Source organism: Rhipicephalus sanguineus, chromosome 1 (assembly GCF_013339695.2).
Source record: "Rhipicephalus sanguineus isolate Rsan-2018 chromosome 1, BIME_Rsan_1.4, whole genome shotgun sequence".
NCBI lineage: Eukaryota > Metazoa > Arthropoda > Arachnida > Ixodida > Ixodidae > Rhipicephalus > Rhipicephalus sanguineus.
Window position 1 is genome coordinate 35,657,253 of NC_051176.1, and position 14,960 is coordinate 35,672,212.

Genomic DNA, 14,960 nt, shown 5'->3' on the forward strand with positions numbered 1-14,960 from the left:
CTTCGTGAAAGAGGTCGATGACATGCGCGCCGTGTCCCCACAGTTGCAAATCGTAGTATGCACACTACCGGAAGTACCAGTGCGCAACGGCAACTTGCAAAGAGCGGTTGTCGACGCAAACAACGAGATCGGCGAATTAGTTGACAGAAGGGTTTCGAGGTAGTGGATATAAACAGGGAGGTGCACAGGTGGGGTGGTTTCAAAAGAGGCTTGGTCATGAGGTGGGCTGGCAACTGGCACGATGCGCAGTAGCTTTTTTGGGGGGCACGCGGTCCCTTCGGAGTCCGCGGTAGCTAGTAACAGGGAAAACAACCAGGATGACTCTTTGACAGGTAGTATTGCGAAAAACCAGAAAAAAAAGGTAAAAGAAGAAGGGAGAAGGCGCGTGTTGCAATTAGTTACATAAACATGCAGGGTGGCAGAAAAAAGGCAAAATGGTTAGAGATTGAGGAGCAGTTAAACAAAGCACAGATAGACGTTTATGCAGTTACAGAAACACACCTTAGAGACCTGGAAGAGCCATCGCATATTGACAACTATGCTTGGGAATGGTACAACAGGATCATATCAGAAAGGAAAGGTGGGGGTGTAGGAATGCTGATTCACCGCGGAGCCAAATGGGATACAGTGAAAGAAACGTGTTCAGAGCACCTCTAGGTTTTGGGCACAGTAGGTGGCAAGAAAACATGGCTAGGGGTAGCCTACTTGTGGACGGGCAATAACTGTAGAGAAAAGAATCAGGAGATAGTGGATTGCATGATTGTGGATATTAAGGAATTTGATAATGGGGCTGAAATCATCCTTCTAGGAGACATGATGCCCAAATACATGACTTTGACAGATATTCAGACACCAATGGGAAGTTATTACTAGATCTCCGCCAGCAACATAGTCTGGACATAGTTAACATGGGGCCTAAATGTGACAGCCAGACCACGTGGGAAATCGGAAACAAGCAATCAAGTATTGATTATTGTCTTATAACTGAAGGAATTTATCACAAACTGAGAGAAATGAGAATAGACGAGGAAGGATTTAAAAGCTTGGGTAGTGATCATAAAAGAATAACATTAAAAATTGGATATGAAACTGGAAATAAGAGCATGGAATCAAAGTCTGGCAGCTCGTATTTAAATGACAAACGAATAACAAATATAGTCGCAAGAGTCGAGGAAGGAGTAGGCAAAATACCAGGCAAGGACTGGGAGTAGTCAGCTGTTACATATAATGACGAAAGAGATAGGGAAAGAGAAGAAAACTATTTGCTGGAAAGGAAAGAGGAAGCCAAAAAGTTGGTGGAACAAGGAAATCCGGGAAGCGATCGAGAAGCGACGCGAAGCATCACGGGAGCATAGAAAGGCAAAAAATGGGAAGCGGCCGCAGGACGAAGTCAAGAAAATATGAAATATATTTAGAGAAAAAATCCGTTGTACAGAAATTGGTCGAGGCAAAAATTAAAGGTGAAAATGAACGCTGGGTGACAGAGATTCACAAAAAATTACACCATTTCCCGCTAAAGGGGACCATGAGGCGATGCGACGCCGGAGCACTTGCACGATCGCGTTCCGTTGGCGTTCTTTGGGCATGCTACCGACCTCGCGTCGTGGAACGCGAAGAAGAACGCTACGCGCGTCTTGTCTTCCCTCTAGGCTGGCCGTTAATTCTCACAGGGCGAGCGGGGAACGCAGTCGGCAGGCGTGCGAGAGAGGGGCAGCGTAGAAGAGCAGAGAGAGGGGGAGGGGACGCGCATGCGCTGGTGCTCATCGCGGCGTTGCGCAGGAGAGAATTTCGGCATGTCTAGCCCGCGTTTCAGAGGAAGAGTGGAGAGAGAGAAAGTGGAGAGGGACAAGGGGAGAGGGGCAGAGGAGAGGAGGAAAGGGGAGAGGGGAAGTGGAGAGGAGGAAAGGGGGAGAGGGGAAGTGGAGAGGGGAAAGGGGAGAGGGTATGCGCATGTGCAGTAAGGGTGGTCACGCCGCACACCACCACCACCACCGGATTGAGCTCCGCCATAAGATACTTCGCATCTAAAAAAGGAGGCTGCGCCTAGGATATTTTGGAGCCACATAAAGGCGCTAGGTAGGAAGTCTGTCACAATGCAACAACATATTGTAGATGAAGGAGGAATTCAGTTGGAAGGGTATGAAGTGCTAAGTTACATCCAAAAGGTAACAGCCGATTCGTGAGCGTTCAGGGGATTTCCCCGGTGAGTAAAAGTGTGGCGAAGAGAGCAACCGAGGAAGAGCTAGTACTTGAGCATTTGAACTGGAAAAAGGCCGAAGGAAAAATTCCAAAGCGCAATGCCGCGGGTTTAGATGGGGTTCCCGTTGCCCTCATTAACGAACTAGGACATAACACTAAAGAAGCACTGCTGAAAGCCGTAGAAAAATGCTTACAGGACAGGCATATACCGGAGAGTTGGCGAAAAAGTAGAGAAAAGGATAAGATTCGCTCGTATAGACCACTCACCATTAGATCAGTACTATACAGGTTGGCGATGCAAGCAGTAAAAATGAAAATAGAAACGTGGGCAGAACATAACGATATTTAGGGAGAACTTCAAAATCGATTTGCAATCGACAGTCGGTTAGACGATAACCTGTTTGTTCTCACTCAGTGTATAGAAATATCTAAAATAGAAAACAGGCCCTTGTGTGGCTTTTTTAGACATCACTGGGGCGTACGACAACGTTAATCAGGAACTTTTGTGGGATATATTGAAAGGAATGGGCATAGGCGATGACTGTATACAGCTTTTGAGGGAGATATACTGAGAAAATACAGGTTGCATAGAATGGGAAGGAATATGTAGCACAGAAAACGTTGATATTAGCAAGGGGCTGAGACAGGGATGTCCTTTGTCCCCGCTGTTATTCATGCTGTACATGGTGAGTATGGAAAAAGTGCTACAAGGTAGCAACATTGGTTTTAATCTGTCACACAAACAGGGCGGCGTGATGATTGAGCAGTAGCTTCCAGGTTTATTCTACGCGGACGGTATCGTCCTACTTGTGGACAGTTGAGATGATATACAGCGGCTGGCGGATGTATGCGGAAGGGAAGGTGAAGCTCTAGGACTAGGATTTAGTGCAACGAAATGTGAATTGATGGTATTCAATGATCCCTGTGATCAGGCGGTGTCAATACAAGGCCAATAAATACCGAGGGTAAGTGAATACAAGTACCTCGGGGTATGAGTAAATGAGAGTGATAGATACATGGAGGTACAGGGAAAAGCCTCGGCAGCAAAGAGAAAGAGGAATGCTGCAATAATGAAGCACACAGCGTTGTGGGGATACAATAGGTACGAGGTGCTTCGAGGTCTGTCGAAAGGTGTAATGGTTCCGGGGCTTACTTATGGGAACTTAGTGGTGCGCATGAGGGCAGAGGTACAATCAGGAATGGATGTAAATCAAATGACTGTAGGACGCCTCGCTTTAGGTGCTCACGGGAAGACGACAAATGAGGCTGTAAAGGGCGATATGGGATGGGCAGGTTTTGAGGTGAGGGAAGCTCAGAGCAAAATGAGGTTCGAAGAGAGGCTAAGGAATATGAAAGAGAGTAGATAGGCAGACAAAGTGTTCCGTTATTTGTATATGAAGAGCGTGGACACACAGTGGAGAAAAAGAACTAGGAGGCTCACTAGTAAATATACGGCTGGTAGTGTAGTCAATATGTCAACAAAGAGCGTTAAGCGAAAAGTCGGAGAGGTGGAGAGGATTTACTGGACGGCAGCTATAGAGAAAAAACCGGCTCTAAGTAACTACCGAAAGGGCAAAAATGAAATAAGGAGGGAGGCATTTTACGATAATTCAAAGGGAAGCACTTTAATATTTGAAGCGAGATCGTGTTGCCTTAGAACGCGTAGTTATAAAGCGAGATGCAGTAAAGAAGAACAATGCACGTGCTGCGGGGAAGATAAGGAAACGGCGAAGCATGTTTTGATTGAATGTGGAGATATCCACCCAGGTGTACGTTTAGGCACGAGCCTACATGAAGCCTTGGGTTTTAGGGACAACAATGGAAAGCTGAACACACCCGCGATTGAAATAAGTAAGAGACGGTTGGAGTATTGGTGGCAGAAAATTAGAGAGAAAGGACAAAAATAAATATAGGGAAAAAATAAGGAGATTCTTCTCTTTTTTTCTGTAGTAAGATAGATTTAATCGAAGTAGACGCATTGAGCAACAGTACAGGAAAAAGGAGAAAAGGGAAGAAGTTTTTTGTGTCAAACCTGGTGGCACACTTGTGACTGCCCTGTTAGATAGGGGACGCTCACAGCATCCATCCATCCATCCATCCATCCATCCATCCATCCATCCATCCATCCATCCATCCATCCATCCATCCAATCGAAACCGAAATCGCGATTTTATGCGCCTTCAATCGGTCCGTCATTTGCGGGTGCCAACCATAAATGCGTAAATAGAGAAACTTTTTCTCCGTGGGAAAAATTTATTACTGTGTAACATACTTCTGGGCTATTTGGCAGAGCTCAAGGTGTGGGACAAAGATCTTAGTCTCGAGCTTTTCCACCCTCGCTGAGGCTTCGTAACATTTTGATCTGCAGAAACCAGCTGTAGATAAAAAAAAAAAAAAAACTCGATTAGTGACGTCATGCTGACTGACCGGTATAGTGGGGATTCGGCGCAAAGTTCAAAAATTGGATTTCGAACCTTTTTTCTTTTTTTCCATTAATAAACTTCTGATTGCAAAAACAAAGATAAAAGGCCCCACTCATTAGGAAAATCGATATGGCCACTTGTGAAAGATTATGACAATTAAAACATTACCAGCTACCATGCTTCAAAAATAGCCCTAGCTTTCTGTGCCACGTCTCTAGATCACAAAGATTCGCTCTCAAAGTAATATGGAGAAAAATACAATGAAGATAAAAGGACGAGCTGCTGTCCCCATGGTGAAGCCCCACATAGACCTCTTCCTTTATTAGAATACATTGAATAGATCCAAATGATGACTGCACCACTCCTAGTCTTCTACACAGTTGTGAACACAAAATGCTGCTGTTGAGTGAGCACTCAACTTGGTACGTTAAATGAGATTTGAAGTTGAAATCATGACGGAATGCCGTCTCGCTAGGAGGGTACATTTGAAATAAAAAAAAGATTCAGACCAGTCCAAACAAAACGAACCACTTCTGGTGATTTATTTATCGTGAACCAGGCTTCCATGCTGGAAGTCGAAACGTCATAAACGTTTCGTTTATGACGTTTCGTTTAGACTAGTCGGCGCACCCTTTCTGTTTCGTAGTTAAATGAAAAAGCTAATAATTGCACTGCTTGAAGAGTGAAAGTATTTCATCAGAGACAGTCAAGATTTCAGTTATAAAGATTGCTTTATTTTTGTACAATAAACATAGTTCATAATATTTGACTAAAACAGTTTGAGAGAACAACACCCAGCCTCAAAGGAGTCTTACACAAGAGGAAGGAGTGGAATGCACACACACACGGGTGTCTGTGCTTGTAAAATTCCTTCTTCTGTACGCACACTTCAAGGCTGAGTGTCATCGTTCTTTTGAACTATGTACTAACAATCCCAGCATCAGTCCCTTCAATAAAGTAATCGTTCTGTTTACCGAAAGACATATTAATCGGAAAACACACTCCTACATTGGAGAATATTATTCGAAAGCTGAAGAACAAAAGAAAGCATGACAAGATCGCTACCGCTAAGGCTATATATAGTGACAAAATAATCTTACTGAAATCATTTCCATCAAAGAAAGACTAGTGCATTCAACATAATGTAAAAAAGTCAGCGCAAATAAGACGGAGCACAAAAAAGGAAGGACACAGTACGAGCGCTGTCTAACAACTGAAGTTTTAATGAAACAAACAGAACACGACGAAAACCAACACAAGCCTGCGCAGAAAATTTAGGTGACGTCAAAGAAATGGTTGAGCTTGCGTACCTCGCAATATAGTAGACAGACGGTTGAGATATACAATCATTGCCATCGTTTCTGATAAAGAACGCTTCAGCAAGCTCACGCGCCCTTTTGTCTTTATGTTTCAGCATAATACTAGTGCTACTGAGAAACGGTTTGCATGCACATGATCTGCGATGGGCCGAAAGGTGTGACTTCGGCGTTTTCTTTAAAAGTATTGTTGTGCTGGCGAAGTCCTTCGTTGATGCATTTGCCGGACTGGCCTATATACACCTTTCCACAGGAGAGGGGGATACTGTAGACCACACCAACAGAGCAGGAAACGGTGGGATTGCGATGTTTCACCATTCAACCTACACCCACTGGCGATGTGCTCCGGCTGTCACATCGGTTTAAAAGTTTTGATGTCGACGTTCTCTTTTCTTCGAACCTAGAAGCTGGAAAAGCTTGTGCTGCTATTGAAAAGAAGGCTAGAGGAACAGTGGGTGTAGGTTGCACGGCTTGGTAACGTTTTTATGAAAAAAGTTTTTCTGCAAGTACGATGACTGCTTACCGGTCTCCTGGAGTAGAATACACAGTACGCTCAAACCTCATTATAAAGAAGTCGTGTCTGACACGAAAATAACTTCGTTATATCCAAAAATTCATTATAAACGTACATTCTTAGCACCGTACTTATGACAAGACTATTCCTCCTTTACTACGTTATAACCGATAATTCGTTATATCGAGGCTTGAGTGTACTACTTCAAATTATTTACAGGTTTTAAAAACACATAGGGTGGACCTGTACGGCTGTTGTCCCCTCTGCATACTTTTAGCACCCTTTAAAGGGCCCCTGACACCAAAATCAAAACCTTGAGATGTTTGTGTTGTTTGATTGTCCTGTACATGTGGGCACTTCTGGCCGATTATTAGTGGCGAACGTTACCTTTAAGATATTTTAATTTGGTTTTAAAATAAGCGTGAATGCTCATCTGAGTTGGCAGCACCTCTCGACATTTCCACTAATATGACATAGATGAAGGCCCCATGACTTCCACAAGAAAACCCAGCATTGTTGACATTGCAGAAGATGCACAAGGCGCACACAATACCACTACTGGCATCCGACGAGGGCTATTGTTTCTCGTCCCTCTCGCTCTGCTCTCAGGGTGGTTTTGGCTGCTTACTCCAGGAATGCTTCTCTCTTTCCTGAGGGTACATGCACTTAACCGGCTTAACTCATACCGAAGCACCTACATCGTTTCATTCTTTATTGCAGGCAGCCCCCCCCCCCCCCCCCCCCCGGTTTGAAGACTGCGCTGTCAATGTCACCAAGGCTTCAGCGCACAACACAGGAGTGCAACAGCCGAATTATTATTTGGAGCAATTTTTGGAGCAGCAAAATGTTGCTTTTAGAGCACAAAAATCCAAATTTGGAGCAGCTTACAGGAAACAAAATGCTCTGTTCTGAGCCCGAAATTCCAAATTTTGAGCAGTACAATAATAAGACTTACTTTTAGATAAGGATAATATATGCACAAACTATTCAACATCAGCTAACCCGTGCGCAGTGCACGTGAGCCAGGGCTGGGCAAAGATACATTGAAATTGTATCGCGATACGATACAAGATACTCAGGCAAGAAGTATTTGAGATACAGATACAAGATACTGCCACAAGAATTGTATTCGATACGATACTTAGCAATTGTATCTTAAGATACTTAGATACATTCGCAAATTTGTTTTTATAAGTCCATATAATGTAGTAGCAAACGCCTATGCACAAAGATGTCTGCTTGATAATTTCTTAACAGTGACCCATTTCGTTTCATTTATTTATTTACATCATACTGATGGCCATGTGGCCCAAGCAGGAGGGGCAATGTACAGCATAGGAAACCACACGTACAAGGCACAATTGAAAATCTCAAATGAAGGAAGGCAAATAAACAAACAGCTCTAAAATGAAAATGTTGTTTATGAAATAGTGAGAATGTAATTATGAATTTATTCAGGTGAGCCCGGATGAAGAAAAGGTATCAGGTTCCATTCCTCAGTAGTTCGGGCAAAAAAGAACATAAAAAAAGATAAAAAGAAAATGAGCGAAATGTCTGTCAGTATCTCAAAATTTTGCCCTTCTTGCTCAAATTACATTAGTTTCCTTCCGAAACAACTTATTGGGGTTCTTTCTAGCTTCTTAACAGGACGGCTGTTCATACACTTCGCTGACAGCGCTTCTTGCTTGTAAGTTTTGTAATTGATGGGAGTCGCTACTCTGGTTGCCGACCAGCTAACGGGTTGCCATCTAATCACAAGAACTTCAATAAGAAGCCTTCGCACGACGGCGCAAATACCGGTGTGGAATTTTGGCTTGTCCCTAAAAGACCGTTGGCGCAATACTGGATCACTGGACAGGTGTACAGCAGCAACAACGCTGGTAGCGAATTTTTTTTCTTGACGCATCGTATATACCAGGGGTCTCAAGCACGCGGCCCGGCCCACACATATGACCGTCTTCGTCCCATTTGTTTTTATTTTCTTAATAAGTATGCACAAGAGCTACTCTGATATGACTGGTGTCAAGCATTCTTTTCCTGAGGATATGTGGTCACCATGTGTTGAAACATAACCGTGGAACAATACCTAGGTTCGATCCCGGCCGCAGCGGTCACATTTCGATGAAGGCCAAATGCTAGAGGCTCGCGTAGTGTGCGATGTCAGTGCACGTTAAAGAACACCAGATGGTCCAAATTTCCGGAGTACTCCACTACTGCGTCTCTCGTAATCATCTAGTGGTTCTGGGACGGTAAATATTATTAAGAAGAACTCGATATTTCCGAATCCGCGTCCAGATTTCAGTCATTCTGTAACTGTATAGATGTTTCTCGAACCCTGACTCCAAATTCCTTTCAGAAACGACCTACATACGAGATATGGGAAAGGTTCCTTTCAAATGGCAACGTTAGCTGTCATCTTCAAGCCACTCCTCCCCCCCCCCCTTCAACTTTCACTTCACGGCCCCGGCTCTTGAGGGACTGCATTTAGAGACTGCGGCCCGCTGGCTTTGCGGTGTGCTTGAGACATCTGTTGTATACGTAGAGCAGGTCCGTAGCCAGCGTCGGGGCGCGGGGCGGAGGGCCTGCCCCCCCCCCCCCCCCCTCCGAAAAAAATTCCTGGCTACGGGCCTGACGTAGAGGACATAAACTGCAATGAATTTTCATACTTTACTTATCTCCTGTCGTAAAGGATTCTTTGTTGATATACTCACTAAAGTACAATCTTTTAACAATGTTTCTTCAACGAGAGAACATGTGCAACCCAGAAACGTCTCAGACGTATTGTTGCGCAAAGCGTCGCGGGATGCCGCCGCTATTCACGCTATTGCCACTTTATAGTTCTGGTTACGTGGCGATTAGTAATACTAAAAAAATTAGGAAGGCCTAAAACAGGAAAACAGATATAGGGAAAATAGAGAGGCGGTTCTGTATCAAACATTCACACTGAATGAGTACAGAAAGACGATACAGACGGTGCCCTTAATAGCTATGATAAATAAGCATGAAATGTCAAATCACCTGTTAAGGTGAGACAATAGAAAATTCAGTGCCTGTGGAAAATTGCCTGAAACGGGTCGTTAGGACGCTCATCAGAAAAATACGGCATTCGGTATAACAGCCGTTCTCAAACCCCCTTCCTAACATCTTTAAGACGGCTCCTAATAATTTGCTTTTTTATAACACAAACTCAATTTTGATATTTTACTAAGCGGTAAGCAGAATGTTTTGTACTGTATACTCAAGGCGCGCCCACATATCTATATATCTGTTTTCAAAATCGCCTTGGCAACGTGTAAATGTGTAAATAGTAGCAGAAATAACGCAGACAGTCAAAAGAATGAAGCAGGTATCTTATTTTGGTAGCCCGTTACAAAAGATATACTGCAGTGATCAGACCATAAAAAACAGTACAGAAACCTACGTAATGTATGGGCTGCAAAAGTACAGCTAAGAAACCACTTGTGCTAACATTGAAATTATGATTTCCTAAATTCTTTGAATAAGGACAGCAGGAAGAAAAAATACGGTAGGCCAATGTATCTTCTGTTACGTAAACGCTCGCACTATTATATCTAGCATCAGTATCAGTGGTGCTAAAGTTGTTAGAATGTTATTTGCATATAGGTAATTCATTGCATGTAAGTCAAACTTACATCCACGAGATCCTTCAAATCGCTGATATGTAAAAGCCACGAGACGCAAAGCAACCCCATCCTTGCAGGCGTCAGATTTCGTTACTAAGCAAGACGCAAGTGAATCTTCAATAACGACACTGTAGCAACATCAGAATTTGCGCGATAGATGCCGCATGCATTGGAGTACGCGGCGTAGGACAGTGGCTAAGAGCAAGTGTCATGGCATGGGCGCAATTAAAAAAAATGAAAAATCGAGAAAACGAAAGGTACGTGGGATGGGCGTAGACGTCCGCGCGCTTGTTACTGTCGAGACTGCGCGAGCGCTGCCACGTGACTCTGCTCCACCAATACGGACGCGCAGACCTCATATTCTGCCCTCACTGGAGGTCACTGGCGGAAAGAAAATTTCATCACTGCCTTTAGTTTTATTTAGATGGCATAGTGACGCCAGTACCAGCTTTAGGAGCGGAGTTGGGCCAGCGATTATTGTCTCGCACGGTTGTGTTGCGATAGCAGTATCTTGTGTCTTAAGATACACGATACATTATCGAATGTATCGGAAATACAGATACAGATACTTGTTTTTCCAGACGTATCGCGATACAGATACAAGATACCGAAAGAGTATCTAAGATAGTATCTAAGATACATGTATCTTCGATACTGCCCAGCACTGACGTGAGCACTGCTATTTCAATAAAAGCAGTCTCTTGAACCACCCCATAGTGTGAACAATGTCGAAGTCCACTTTAGCATTTGCAGAGCCTGTTAAACCATTTGAAAGGTGCTGCATGTGCTACTGTGAATCTGCCAACCTGGCGACCTCGAAATTCGCGAGATTCGTAAAGCAGGAGAGAAAGGGGGTGGCGAAAAAAAGAAAACTGGCGTACGCTTTTGTTTACTGTTTCTCAGGGCCGCAGAGACGTCATACACCGCTCTGAATGAGTGCCAGTAATTTTTTTGACGTCAGCAGTCATACTACTAATTGTTATTATATGGTGCATGCACGCATGAGTAATTAAGGAAGAAAATGTGCTGTCCCGTGACAGCGAGTACTAATAGCCCCTCCTACATGATTATACGCTTTTTCGCACAGCAAAGGTGTAATGCGCCAAAAGTGGCTTAGAACATGTTCTGCACGTGACAGAACAACGCCAGGGAATTTTAGAACCACTGTCTCTTTTTTTTTTTTTTCTCGCGGTGAGGTCAGGGTTATGGTCTGCGCGTCTGGATTGCATTGGATGATGATGCGCAAACTAGAGCACAGCACGGGCCGCGATTTTCAGCTCGGGCCCGGCCCGAGCTCGGCAGTCATTGAAGTTTACCCGCCCGAACCCGGCGGCCCGGTGACTCCAAGCGAGACCCGGGCCCAGCCCGAACCCGAGAAAAAGTTTCTCCTACCCGGCCCGACCGCAGATTGGGCCTGACATGGGCCCGAGCCTGTAATCGAGGTGGTGTTGCCCGCATATGGAATCGACAGCAAGACATTTTAAGTAGCAAATACCTACGTTTTTCTGGCGCATGCTTTGCTAACAAGTATACGTTAACCTATGCTAATTCCTTGTACAAAATGATCTCACGGTGGAAATAGTTCAGTGGACATACTAGGTACGATGAAAGTTTGTTCGGCAGCAGCATACTGTACCTATTTTGTTCCTGCAAATACAGATCAGAATCGTCATAAGCGTTTTGTAGTAGATATTGTAGCAAAGAAAGTGATTTGCAGCATGACTTCAGTTTCAGTAGGGAGCCCAATAAAAACAAAGGTGACAGAGAACAGAACGATCAGTTCCCTTTGTTTTTATTGCGCTCTCGATTAAACGTTAAAGCATGCTCTACCAACAAACCAAATCCAAATGGTACACACTTCTGGACATGTAGCACCTGTCTTCCGCGTAATAGTACCTTCCCACAGCAAGAGGAATAAAGCAAAAAAGCGAAATTTATTACGTTTGCTGTAAATATGCTAACTAAGATAAAAATTATTACGAACGACGTGCACCACGTGTACTTTTCGAAAGTCGTATGGACCACCGGAAAGAAAAAAAAGAACACTATTTGTGGTGCTATTATTTTCATGCATGACAACACTGCTAGCATTTAGACTAAGTTTTGGTTGCATAGTTTACAGTTTATGTCCTCATATATTATAGTGCGAAAAAGCAAATTATGCAGAGATTCCGGCTTTAAGCACGCTCTACGCTATTACATCACATATCCTGACGTACTAAAGTTGATCTCGCTGATTGCGGTAGCCGCTGGGGCGCTCAAAATCAGCCCTGCGAGTTGTGAAGGAGCCGGCACTCGTTTTTCTTAGACTTCACCACTGGAGAAAATTTCAGGTGTCTTTGCGGACGTTTGCAGAATTAATATAGCTCGTTCCCAAACACCGTGCTACTTTTCAATATCACCCATAAAGCTCCTCTTTGTCGGCTTCTTGTTGCAGCTTTCAGTTGTGCACGGATTCTGCCGTGCTCTTTTTTCGTTATTTATTGGTGTAGGCCTTCATAACGATGTTGTACCGGTAGAAGGTGGCTATTGAACTACACGGGTAGGAATGGCAGGAGGTGAACGAAGAGATTTCGATCTATTTTGGGGGTTCGTTCCAGATTGGTGATATAGAAGTGAATAAGCTTCTCGACGCTTTTTTGCATTGGGTGCATTTGGTTCGAGGTAAGGGGACACCACCCGGCACGAAATTCGTAATTGTATCTTTTTTTTTTTTGCAGCGAAAGCTGTAATCAGATCACAATGGGAGGGGGGTAGTTGTCCGCTGCTGCCGCGAGTGTCTGTAACAACTATAGTGCAAAATAAGAAAGAATAAATGAGAAAAAAATATCCAGGATCGAATGAGATTTGAAACCGGGCCCTCTGCGTGACAGTCGAGTGTTCTACCACAGAGATGCGCTGGTGCTTGAAATTCCTTTGCAAAAAGACCCTATATAGGCGTCATGTCCAGCAAGGAATCGCGTTAGCATGTTTAATATACGTGGCAGAAGAGTAATAACAACTATCACACAATGCTAATTGCACAACTAGTGTGTGGTTTAGAGCTTCCTACCCACAACAAAGCGTTCAACCATAATTCTTCCTCTTCATCAGCCATATGAACCATCAACTAAGTGCACATAATGCCTTACAGGTGTGTAGCGGGCACGTCTCTCATCTGCAGAAAGACGAATAATGGCATAGTGGGTGCATCCCTACTTCACAAAAATTATTTGTGGCGTAGTGGATACCTAGCATGTGTACTTCTATTAGTTTCCCAAAGAGAGTTTCGAACGGGCTCTAGAAAGTGCACTCTTCCAGCTGATGATGACCTCTTCCTGATGGCGCTCACCCACAGAGAAATGGGCCAGGAACCGGGTGGCACGATGCTTAAGGTAAACACCTATGAAGCTAAACAAATCTGGAAATTTAGATTAAAAATGAAACATCTAATAAATGAAGATACTTAACGAGCAAGCGGTCAGACTGACATTTGGGCTTTCTAAGAGAAATAATGACAGATTTCAAATCAAGATTATGAACAGAGAAAAATAGACTAACAAGGTAATGTTTTTGTTTCATTTATGTAACCGAACACAGCAGAGCAGACATCCCTGTAAGCTATAACCTGACAAAGTGCCGCCAAATGATAATATTAGTGGAACATTTATTGCTAATCCTAACTTCTGGAATGCAGCTACAAGGTATCTTTCGAACTATTCAAACTTCCCCAAGACAAATACAGTCAACGTCCGATTGAAAGTGACCCCGTCAGATTTTCAATGCTTCACCTCATTACACTCTCGTATTGCGACAAAGCTGCCTTTCAAGCTTCGTTACGGTCGAACTTTGCCAAGACAGTCAACGTCCGATTGGAAGTGGTCCCTAGATTTTCAATATGCTTCACCTCATTACACTCTCGTATTGCGGCAAAGCTGCCTTTCAAGCTCCGTTACGGTCGAACTTTGCCAAAACAGTCGTCTGATTGGAAGTGGTCCCTAGATTTTCAATATGCTTCACCTCATCACACCCCGGTAGTGCGGTAAAGCTGCCTTTCAAGCTCCGTTACGGTCGAACTTTGCCAAGAGACAACGTCCTATTGAAAGTCGTCCCTAGATTTTTAATATGTCTCACCTCATCACACTCCGGTATTGCCGCAAAGCTGCCTGTCAAGCTCCGTTACGGTCGAACTTTGCCAAGACAGTCAACGTCCGATTGGAAGTGGTCCCTAGATTTTCAATATGCTTCACCTCATTACACTCTCGTATTGCGAGAAAGCTGCCTTTCAAGCTTCGTTACGGTCGAACTTTGCCAAGACAGTCAACGTCCGATTGGAAGTGGTCCCTAGATTTTCAATATGTTTCACCTCATTACACTCTCGTATTGCGGCAAAGCTGCCTTTCAAGCTCCGTTACGGTCGAACTTTGCCAAAACAGTCGTCCGATTGGAAGTGGTCCCTAGATTTTTAATATGCTTCACCTTATCACACCCCGGTATTGCGGCAAAGCTGCCTTTCAAGCTCTGCTACGGTCGCAAATGTATTAATTCAAGAAAACGCTGGTTCCAACATGGAGATGAAAGATGTGCAGAGGTGAGGGCTCAATTAATGCTGTTTTGGACCTGAAATTTGGGCAGGAAATCCGAAAAATCGGAAGCCGAAGCTTTTTAGCATCCAAATTTTCAGATGTTCTTATATATCGATGTCTACGAGGCAGATTTGGAACTCCGGACTTGAAGGGAGCACACCCTTGTCTGCCACATCAGTTGGGCTTCCACAGAAGTTTGAAAGAGGAGGAGTTATCACGTGTAAAGTGTTGTCGGCAACACTTTGGTTGCACCAAATCATGTACATAAATAGAATTCGGCCTCTACATTGCCTCATTCT